The sequence below is a fragment of the Mirounga leonina genome, unplaced genomic scaffold, assembly GCF_011800145.1.
Source record: "Mirounga leonina isolate KUSES-001 unplaced genomic scaffold, KU_Mleo_1.0 Mir_177, whole genome shotgun sequence".
NCBI classification, from domain to species: Eukaryota; Metazoa; Chordata; class Mammalia; order Carnivora; family Phocidae; genus Mirounga; species Mirounga leonina.
This window is the reverse complement of record NW_023270459.1, coordinates 1,305,123-1,313,606: the sequence shown is the minus strand read 5'-3', so window position 1 is coordinate 1,313,606 and position 8,484 is coordinate 1,305,123.

Sequence of the window (8,484 nt, the reverse complement as noted above, 5' to 3'; positions counted from 1 at the left end):
TCTCCGGAGAACCCAGAGGCAGACCCAAGTGTACTCAGGATGAGCTTAATATATAAGGATGGCCCCACAAAACAATGAGGGAAAAATAGATTGTTTAATAATAGTGTTGGGGAAATTGGTTCATTTTCTGGAGAAAAGAAAACGGGATCCCTACCTAACACCACAACAAAAGAACCCTAGATCTGTGCTTCCCGGGACAGTAGCCACCGATCACATGTGGCTATTTAATTTTAAATTAATGAGATAAAATGAAGCATTTCAGTCCCTTGGTGGCCCTAGTCACATTTCACATCCTCCACTGTCACTTTTAACCAGCGGCTATTAACTAGACGGTTTAGATAGGAGACCTTAACGTTATCTGAGTTTCCCTGGACAAGGTTTCTCTGATGGATTAAGCATCCTCTGAAAGACAAACTATAAAGGCGACAGAGGAAAATACTTGATGACCAGCAGTAGAGAAGGGCTTCTTAAAACTCCAATGGAACAAAATGTCGAAAAAAAAATTAAATATGTTAAAATGTAAAGTTTTGTTCAAGGAAAGACATCATGGGCAAATGTAATAGGCTTCAGAAAGAGAAAAAATATTTGCAGAGTCTAACATGGATCAGGTTTTTGTTTTTTGTTTTATTTTTAACAAGAAAAAGAGCAACCCAAATAGAAAAATGGGCAAAGGGTATAAACAGGCAACTTACAGAAGAAAAAAACTCAAAAGACCAACCAGGGTGTGCACAAGGGCTCAAACTCATTGGTAATTGGAGGAAGGCACATTTCAACAAGCTGTCATTCTACCACAAGTCTGGTAAAAATTCGAGTCTGGTTTAGTCGAATGGGGTATCGCACATATGCATCTCACAATAATTCCGCTCCTGGGTGCCTTCCCAAGGAAATCATGGGACCCTGTGGGCGCCCGCACAAGGATGTTCACTGCAGCGGTGTTTATGGGGTGGGAGCTGGAGGTGGCCTGGGTGTCCACTCTAGGGCAGCGAATGGGAGGCACAGGGACCACACGTCAAGGACTCCCATGCAGTCCTCAGGAGCCAGGGACCAAGTGTGCCCATGGGGAGGGAGAACCAGACCAGTGATGGAGAAAGTAAAATCAAGATCTATGAGACCAGGCGACGTGTGTTGATTACAAATTAGAGACATAAAACAGAAATACCCGTTTTTCAAGATTAAAAAAAGGAGACTCATTTACATAATAGAACGGCTCCTGGTGGGGAAGAAGGGGTAGAGAAAGGGAATAAAGAGAAAGAATAAATGAACATGAGAGGGGTCTCGGGAGGAATAAAGGCCTTGAAGGTCATGCTGAAGGTCTGTCATACAAACAAAGGGCAACCCTCTTCGGTGTGGACTAGGGCCTGGTCACAGGTATTTAAATGAAAATTATCCAGGTGATTCTAACATGCAGCCAGAATTGAGAACAGGAGCATGGCTGTGGGGGCCACCCCACACTTTGTCACTGTGTCACTGCTGGACTCAAACCTCCTGCCCACCTCCTGCCAATGCCCCAGAACTTACAAAGAGGGGCCCAGGAGAGCATCTCATGCCTTCCCCCATTTCAGAGATGCAAAAACAGGTCCACAGAGGGGAAGGACCTGCCCAGGGTCCTATGGCCTGGGAGGGCCAGGCCTAAAGTCTCAGGTCCCCCGGTAGTGTCTGTGGCGGGCCTTGAGCTGGGCTGCCGGGCTGCAACATTGAATAGGACGGACACGGTCCAAGGAGGCTCAGACCCCGATGCCCTAGGGCCAGGCGGGTAACATCAGGGAGCAGGAAAGTGGTGCCCCATGCGCCCCTCTGAAGCGCAGTCACTTCTCAGGTCACTGTGGCCTTGTGGAAGTTTGGCCCCCTGATGCCAAATGTCTGGATTTTTCTTTTTTGTTGTTTTTTTCATAAGAAATACCCATTTTCATGTGACAGCTCTTGAATCTGAAAGATAGGCAACCAACTCAGCACACTGAACCATATCACGTGGGCCCTGCAAAATCAAGGGAATAGCTAACCAACCTGAGGTCACACAGCCAGAAGGTGGAAGAGGCGGTATTTGAACCCAAGCACACGGGGCCCATGAGTCTCTGCACATTCCCCACCAGGCTACAGCCTCCAGGACTGGGCAGGCCTCCCTTGCTAAGGCACCTGTGGGGACATAGGACCCAATAGGAAAGTGTCAACTCGACCAGGGCCATGCCCCAGAAAGGAAGCTCAGAGGAGGGACAGCACATGGGGTCCTGGCCTGTGCTTTGGGGAGGTGGGGACAGCTCACGGCCTTTCCCCGAGAAGACCAGAAGCATCTACAGAAGTTTGGGGCCCTGCTGGGTTAAACAAAGGTAAACTCTCTCCCTTTCTTCCTCCCTCTCTCTCTTCCCTGTTCCTTTATCTCTGAATTTCTGTCTTTCTCCCTTATTCTATCACTTAATCACACTTAGTACTTGAGCCGGTAACCCAAACCCATGGTGCAAAATGCAAAAGATTCCAAAGGGGGTAAGTTGCAAAATCAACCTCCCTCCCTCCCACCCCCATTCCCAGCCTCTCAGTCCCCCTCCCCAGAGGCGGCCCCTGGTAGAAGTTTCTGGCTTCTCCTTCCAGAAATGTATGCAAGGACCAGGAAAGACCTACATGCATATGTAGATTGTGTCCCACTTTGCACAAATGTTCGCATAATGTCCACATCCTTCTACATCTTGCTTTTTCCTTCCTAACACTGTGTCTTGGTGGTGGTTCCTTGTTGGTAGGCCAACAGCCACCTCACTCCTGTTGGCGGCTATAGTATTCTTCCATGGAGCATGTGAGCCATGAGTTATGGAAACAGTCCCAGTCGATGGACCGCCAGGAAACTTGCAGCTGCTCACTGTTTTGAACAATGCCACAGTAGAGATCTTGCATATATTTTATATTTGGCACTTGGGCAAATTTATCTGGTGTACATATGCCTTGCCTCCTCCCCCACCTGCCCCTGGACTCCACCCTGCCCTCTACCCTAGGTAATGCCCTCTCGGTATCTCTAACCTTCTAGATCAGTAGGACTGGGTGCTGGGGCTGATGCTGGTTTTTCAGTGGAAGCCATGGGAGCTACACTTGGGCAACCTGGACGTGCTTCTTCAACCAGACAGAGCCTCCCCTCCTGCCTGAGGTTGGCCTTCTTGTCCTCCCTGCTCAGCAAACAGAGCAACCAGTCTTTGGTCAGACCTGATCTGGGGACAGACCAACAAACAAAAAAAAAACCCCAGACCCACCCAAGGCCCTGCCCTGGCAAGGCTGACATTCTCATGGGGTGACACAGTTCATGACAAGTGAACAGATCCACATACTCATAGGTATTTATAAATCATACTGAGCTCAAGACAGAAAGAACGGGGTGTGACAGTAGAGAATAGCAAGGGAAGGGGTAGGAAATTGCCCTTGGCTGGGGATTTATATTTATGTATAGCCAACAATCACAAGGTTATATTGTTGGGTAGAATAAAGCCAGAAGGGTGTGTGTTATGAAGAGGTGACATTTGAATGGAGATGAAGGCAGCCACGGAAGCACGGAGTGGAAGGCGGGGTAGGCAGCAGGGGCAGCATGTGCAAAGGCCCTGAGATACAAAGGAAGTTGGAAGATCAAGGACCCGCAAAAATACGGGACACCACGAATGAGGGGAGAGTGTGGGCCACTGCGGGTAGCCCTGTGGGGAGGAGTTAGCCCCAGCTTATATATGGGAAACTAAGGTTTGGAGAAGGAAAGCCCTTCACCCAAGGACACACGGGGACAGGGTGGGGACTGTTGAGCTCGGGCAGCCTAACTTACGCTCTGAACCACCAGGACAGTGGTTCTCAGTGTGGGATCCCAGAGCAGCATCACCTCTCGGCCCACCCCAGAACTACTGAATCAGAAACTCGGGAAACTCGGGGTGGGAACACGGTTTGGAGCTCAGCAGTCTGCGATTAACAAGCCTTCTAGAGGATTCTGACACACAGTCAAATTTGAGAACCACTGAGCCAGGCTCTCCCAAACGTTGTTCCTGTCCTCTGAGGGATCCCTGTCCACCGTGGGTTGAATGGTGGTCCCCAAAAAGATATGCCCACATCCTAATCCCCAGAACCTGTGAGTGCGACCTTACTTGGAAGGGTTTTAAGGAGAGCAGAGCCATGGCCAGACAGCTGAAAAGAGGGATCACCCCAGGAGTCAGATACTAGTATGAGGAGCCTGGACCCCAACCTGAGCCATCCTGCCCAGGGATGCAGACTCTGGGGGCCAGGCTGCCAGGATTCAAACCTCAGTTCTGCCACTTCCGGGCTGTGTGACCTTGGGCAAGTCATTTTACCTCTCTGTGCCCCAGTTCCCTCACACTAAAGTGGGCTTAATAATAACAATACCTACCATAGTGAGTGTGTTCGATTAATACACATGGAGCACAGGCACCCGGCTGGCTCAGTCAAGGGAGCAGGTGACTCTTGGTCCCGGGGTTGTGAGTTCGAGACCCATGTTGGGGGTAGAGATTACTTAAAAATATAATCTTAAAAAATAAAATACATGGAATAAATAGAGCAGTGCTTGGCCCAGAGTGAGCGCTTCATGATTGCTATTATTATTGTTACTGTTAGAGCTCATTGATTTCTTCACCTGGCGACACGGTGATGCCTCCCAGATCTGTGTCTGCACTCTGACCTCTCTCTGAACTCCCACCGTGTACATCCAGTCACCGCCTGGCACTGTCCCTTTGGATGTCCTGCGCTTAACACATCCTCGATGGAATGCTCCATTTCCCGCCCCCCCCAATGTGTTCTGCCCTCCGTCTTCCCCTCTCGCATAATGGGGCCACCTTCTGTCCACTGCTCAAGGCCGGTCACGAGGAGATCCTGGATCTGCCCTCTGCCAGGCACTCCATGACCCCACCCTGGTCCTGTCCACCCTCCTCTCCCTCCTCGCTGTTCCCCGGACCCCTCTCAGCCAGAGATCAGTTATGTTTCCTCCTTTCCCACCTTCCCTGAGATATCACTTAGAATGCATTATACCTACCTACCTACAAGATAAACCTATGCACTGCCCCATTGTCTTACTGATCGCATCTCCCCTACATTCCCTCTGCTCCGGCCTCCCTGCTGTTCCCCAAACACACTAAGCTTGGTCCCACCCCAGGGCCTTTGCACTTGCTGTTCCTGCTGCCTGGACGCTCAACTCTTTCCCCTTCTTCAGGTCTCCACTCAAACGTCACCTCCTCCGAGAAGCCCTCCCTAACTACCTTAGTTAAAACAGGCTTCCAGCTCCTTTTCTCTGTCCCCACAGCCTGTTCTTCACCTCCAAAGCAGTTGATACTGTTTGTCAATTAACCAGCTACCCCTTGACTTGTTGAAGTTGTCAATTAACCACTCCCTTCCTGCACAAGGCCAGAAGCCCCGAGGGGACAGGAAGCTGTCTGTTCTTTCACCATCATATCCCTGATGCACAGGGCTTGGTGATGTAAGTAATAGTATTACTTAATAAGTATTATTACTTATTATTCCTTAGTACTTAAGTATTTGTTTAAAGAATAAGAGGTAGAAAGACAATGGAAAACTAGGAATCCTTGTTTCCTGTCTCTATTTTTTCTTCACATGAATAGCAGCATATGAGGCCCACTGTTGGACATCTTGCTCTTTTCACTTAACAGGCTTGTATATATTTTCTTATTAGTATGGAGACAGAGTTGCTGTATTCTTTTTGTTTTGTTCCTTATTGAGGTATAACTTACATACAATAAAACACACCCATTTCAAATGGATAGCTTGGTGAGTTTTGACAAACGTATTATCCCATATAACCACCACCACCATGAACACAGAACTTCTGGGGCGCCTGGGTGGCTCAGTCAGTTAAGCATCTGACTTTGGCTCAGGTCATGGTCTTAGGGTCCTGGGATCGAGTCCCATGTCTGTGCCCCATGTCTGCGCTCAGCATGGAGCGGAGTCCGCTTGTCGCACTGCAGCTCCCTCTACCCCTCCCCCTGTGCTCCTGCTGTCTCTCTCTCTCTCTCTCTGCGCATGGGAGAGAGACAGAGAGAGAGAGAGCACAAGCCAGGGGGAGGAGCAGAAGGAGAGGAAGAAGCAGACTCCCCATAGAGCAGGGAGCCCGATGTGGGGCTCGATCCCAGGACTCCAAGATTATGACCTGAGCGGAAGGCAGATGCTTAACCGACTGAGCCACCCAGATGCCCCCTTAATAAATAAAATCTTAAAAAAAAAAAAGAATGAATGAACTTCCTCATCTCCCCAGAAAGCCCACCTCCCACCCCGTGCCTCTTTGCAGTTGACACCTTCCCCCGGCCTGCACCTCCCCGAGTCCAGGGAACCACTGACCTCCTTTCTTGGATTCTAGATGTCCGCTGCCTTTTCCAGCACTCTCCCTGAATGGAAGCACAGAGCCCATGCACTTTTTGGCTTGGCTTTTGTCACTGCACGACGGTGTTTGGTTTCAGGCAAGGGCTTGTATGTTTGAATACCTGGTTCCTTTGTCTTACTGAAAGATAGTGTGGACGCGGCACGACTTCATCATCTTGTTGATGGACCCTCGTGTTGGTTCTTGGTCTGGCACCGGTAGGAAAAAGTGTTACGTGCGCGCCTTTGTGTGGACATGTGCTTCCATTTCTCGCTAAATCCTGGGAGCGGTGGAACGGCCACCGTGCAAGATGGGAGGGCATCTGGTTTTTTGTTTTTGTCTGTTTTTTTAACTACTCTCTACACCCAACACTGAGCTTGATCTCACCACCCCAGAGATCAAGAGTCACCCACTCCCCGGACTGAACCAGCCAGGTGCCCCGGATATCTGGTTTTGTAAGAAATTGTCAAATTGTTTTCCAAACTGGTCCCACGATTGCTCATGCTCTGAATGCTTCGTGACCCATGAGAGGTGGCTTTGGGGAGTGGTGCTACGTCGGTCACCCAGGCCTCAGCCTGTTCAGAAAACAGGTCCCCACACCAGGACCTTCACCACTTGAAGGTGAAAGGAGGGGATGTTTGAGATCCACTTGGCTTTGTGCCCCCAATTCCTCAGATTTAAGTAACAATGTTTCCCATAGTATGGCAGGCGCAGGAGAGATGCTTCTGAAATTTTCCATTCTGGGGCCCATAGGGACCGAGGCTGACTCCTGGCAGTGGGACCGGGGAAGACACATTTTGAGTGAGCATCCTGGGTGAGTCTGACATGCTGTAAAGCTTGGGACCACTGAGTCTGGGTTAGGGGTGGCGGGGGGTAGGTGAGAGGAAAAGTCATTCCAGGTAGAAAGAACTTTGGGTGCAAAATGCCTGAGATGGGAGAGAACAGGTCAGGGAAGCAGGGACCAGAAATCCAGGCCTCGAATGGCAGCCAAAGAGAAGGGCTTAGTCTCCTGAGGGTACTGGGGAGCCATGGTGGGTTTAAGTGGGGGAGTGACTGCTTGGGTTTGGGCTCTTGTAAGGCCCCTGTGACTGCCATCTGTGCGTGTGTGTGTGTGTGTGTGTGTGATATAGAAGGGGGTGAGGACCCCAGGAAGATGATGGGAAATGTGGTGTGGAAACCGTGGCAAGCCGGGGGGGGGGGGGACAGGCAGAGGAGGGGTGTGGACCCCATTCTGCACACTCCTTGCTCCAGGCCACTCCCTGCCTTGGATTCTGACCTGGGGACAACCAACTCCCCTCAGCAGACACCCCTGCTCTGGCTCTGCCCCCTTCTTCCTCCTCCTCCCTCGCCCCTCTTCCTGCTGCTCAGGCTCCTGCGAGGACAGGTGGGCTGGCGGCCAGATATGGGTGTGTGCGTGTGTGCTTGCAGCAGCCAGGGGAGTGTCTCCAGCTCTACGTGTGCTCTGAGCTCGCTGAGTGTTTGTCTGGGAGTCTCCTGGGACTTCCTGGTGCATCTGGGCTGCACTGGGTGAGTTACTAAACCTCTCTGTGCCGGTTTCCTCATTGGCAAAATGGGTATAGCAATAGTATCTATTTCCTTTTTTTTTTTTTTTTTAAGATTTTATTTATTTATTTGAAAGAGAGAGAGAATGAGAGACAGAGAGCACGAGCGGGAAGAGGGTCAGAGGGAGAAGCAGACCCCCCCGCTGAGCAGGGAGCCCGATGCGGGACTCGATCCCGGGACTCCAGGATCATGACCTGAGCCGAAGGCAGTCGCTTAACCAACTGAGCCACCCAGGCGCCCCTCATTGTGGGTTTTTTTTTTTTTTTAAAGATTTTATTCATTTATTTGAGACAGAGAGAATGAGAGAGACAGAGAGCACATGAGAGGGGGGAGGGTCAGAGGCAGAAGCAGGCTCCCCGCCGAGCAGGGAGCCCGATGCGGGACTCGATCCTGGGACTCCAGGATCATGACCTGAGCCGAAGGCAGTCGCTTAACCAACTGAGCCACCCAGGCGCCCAAGAGTATCTATTTCCTAGGGAGGATGTGGAGATGGAGTTAATTACTCAGAGCCATGCCTGCACACAGGCAGCCCTCAATTATATGAGCAGCATCATTGGGCTGTGAGCTCAACTCAGTGTCCCGGGCATGTG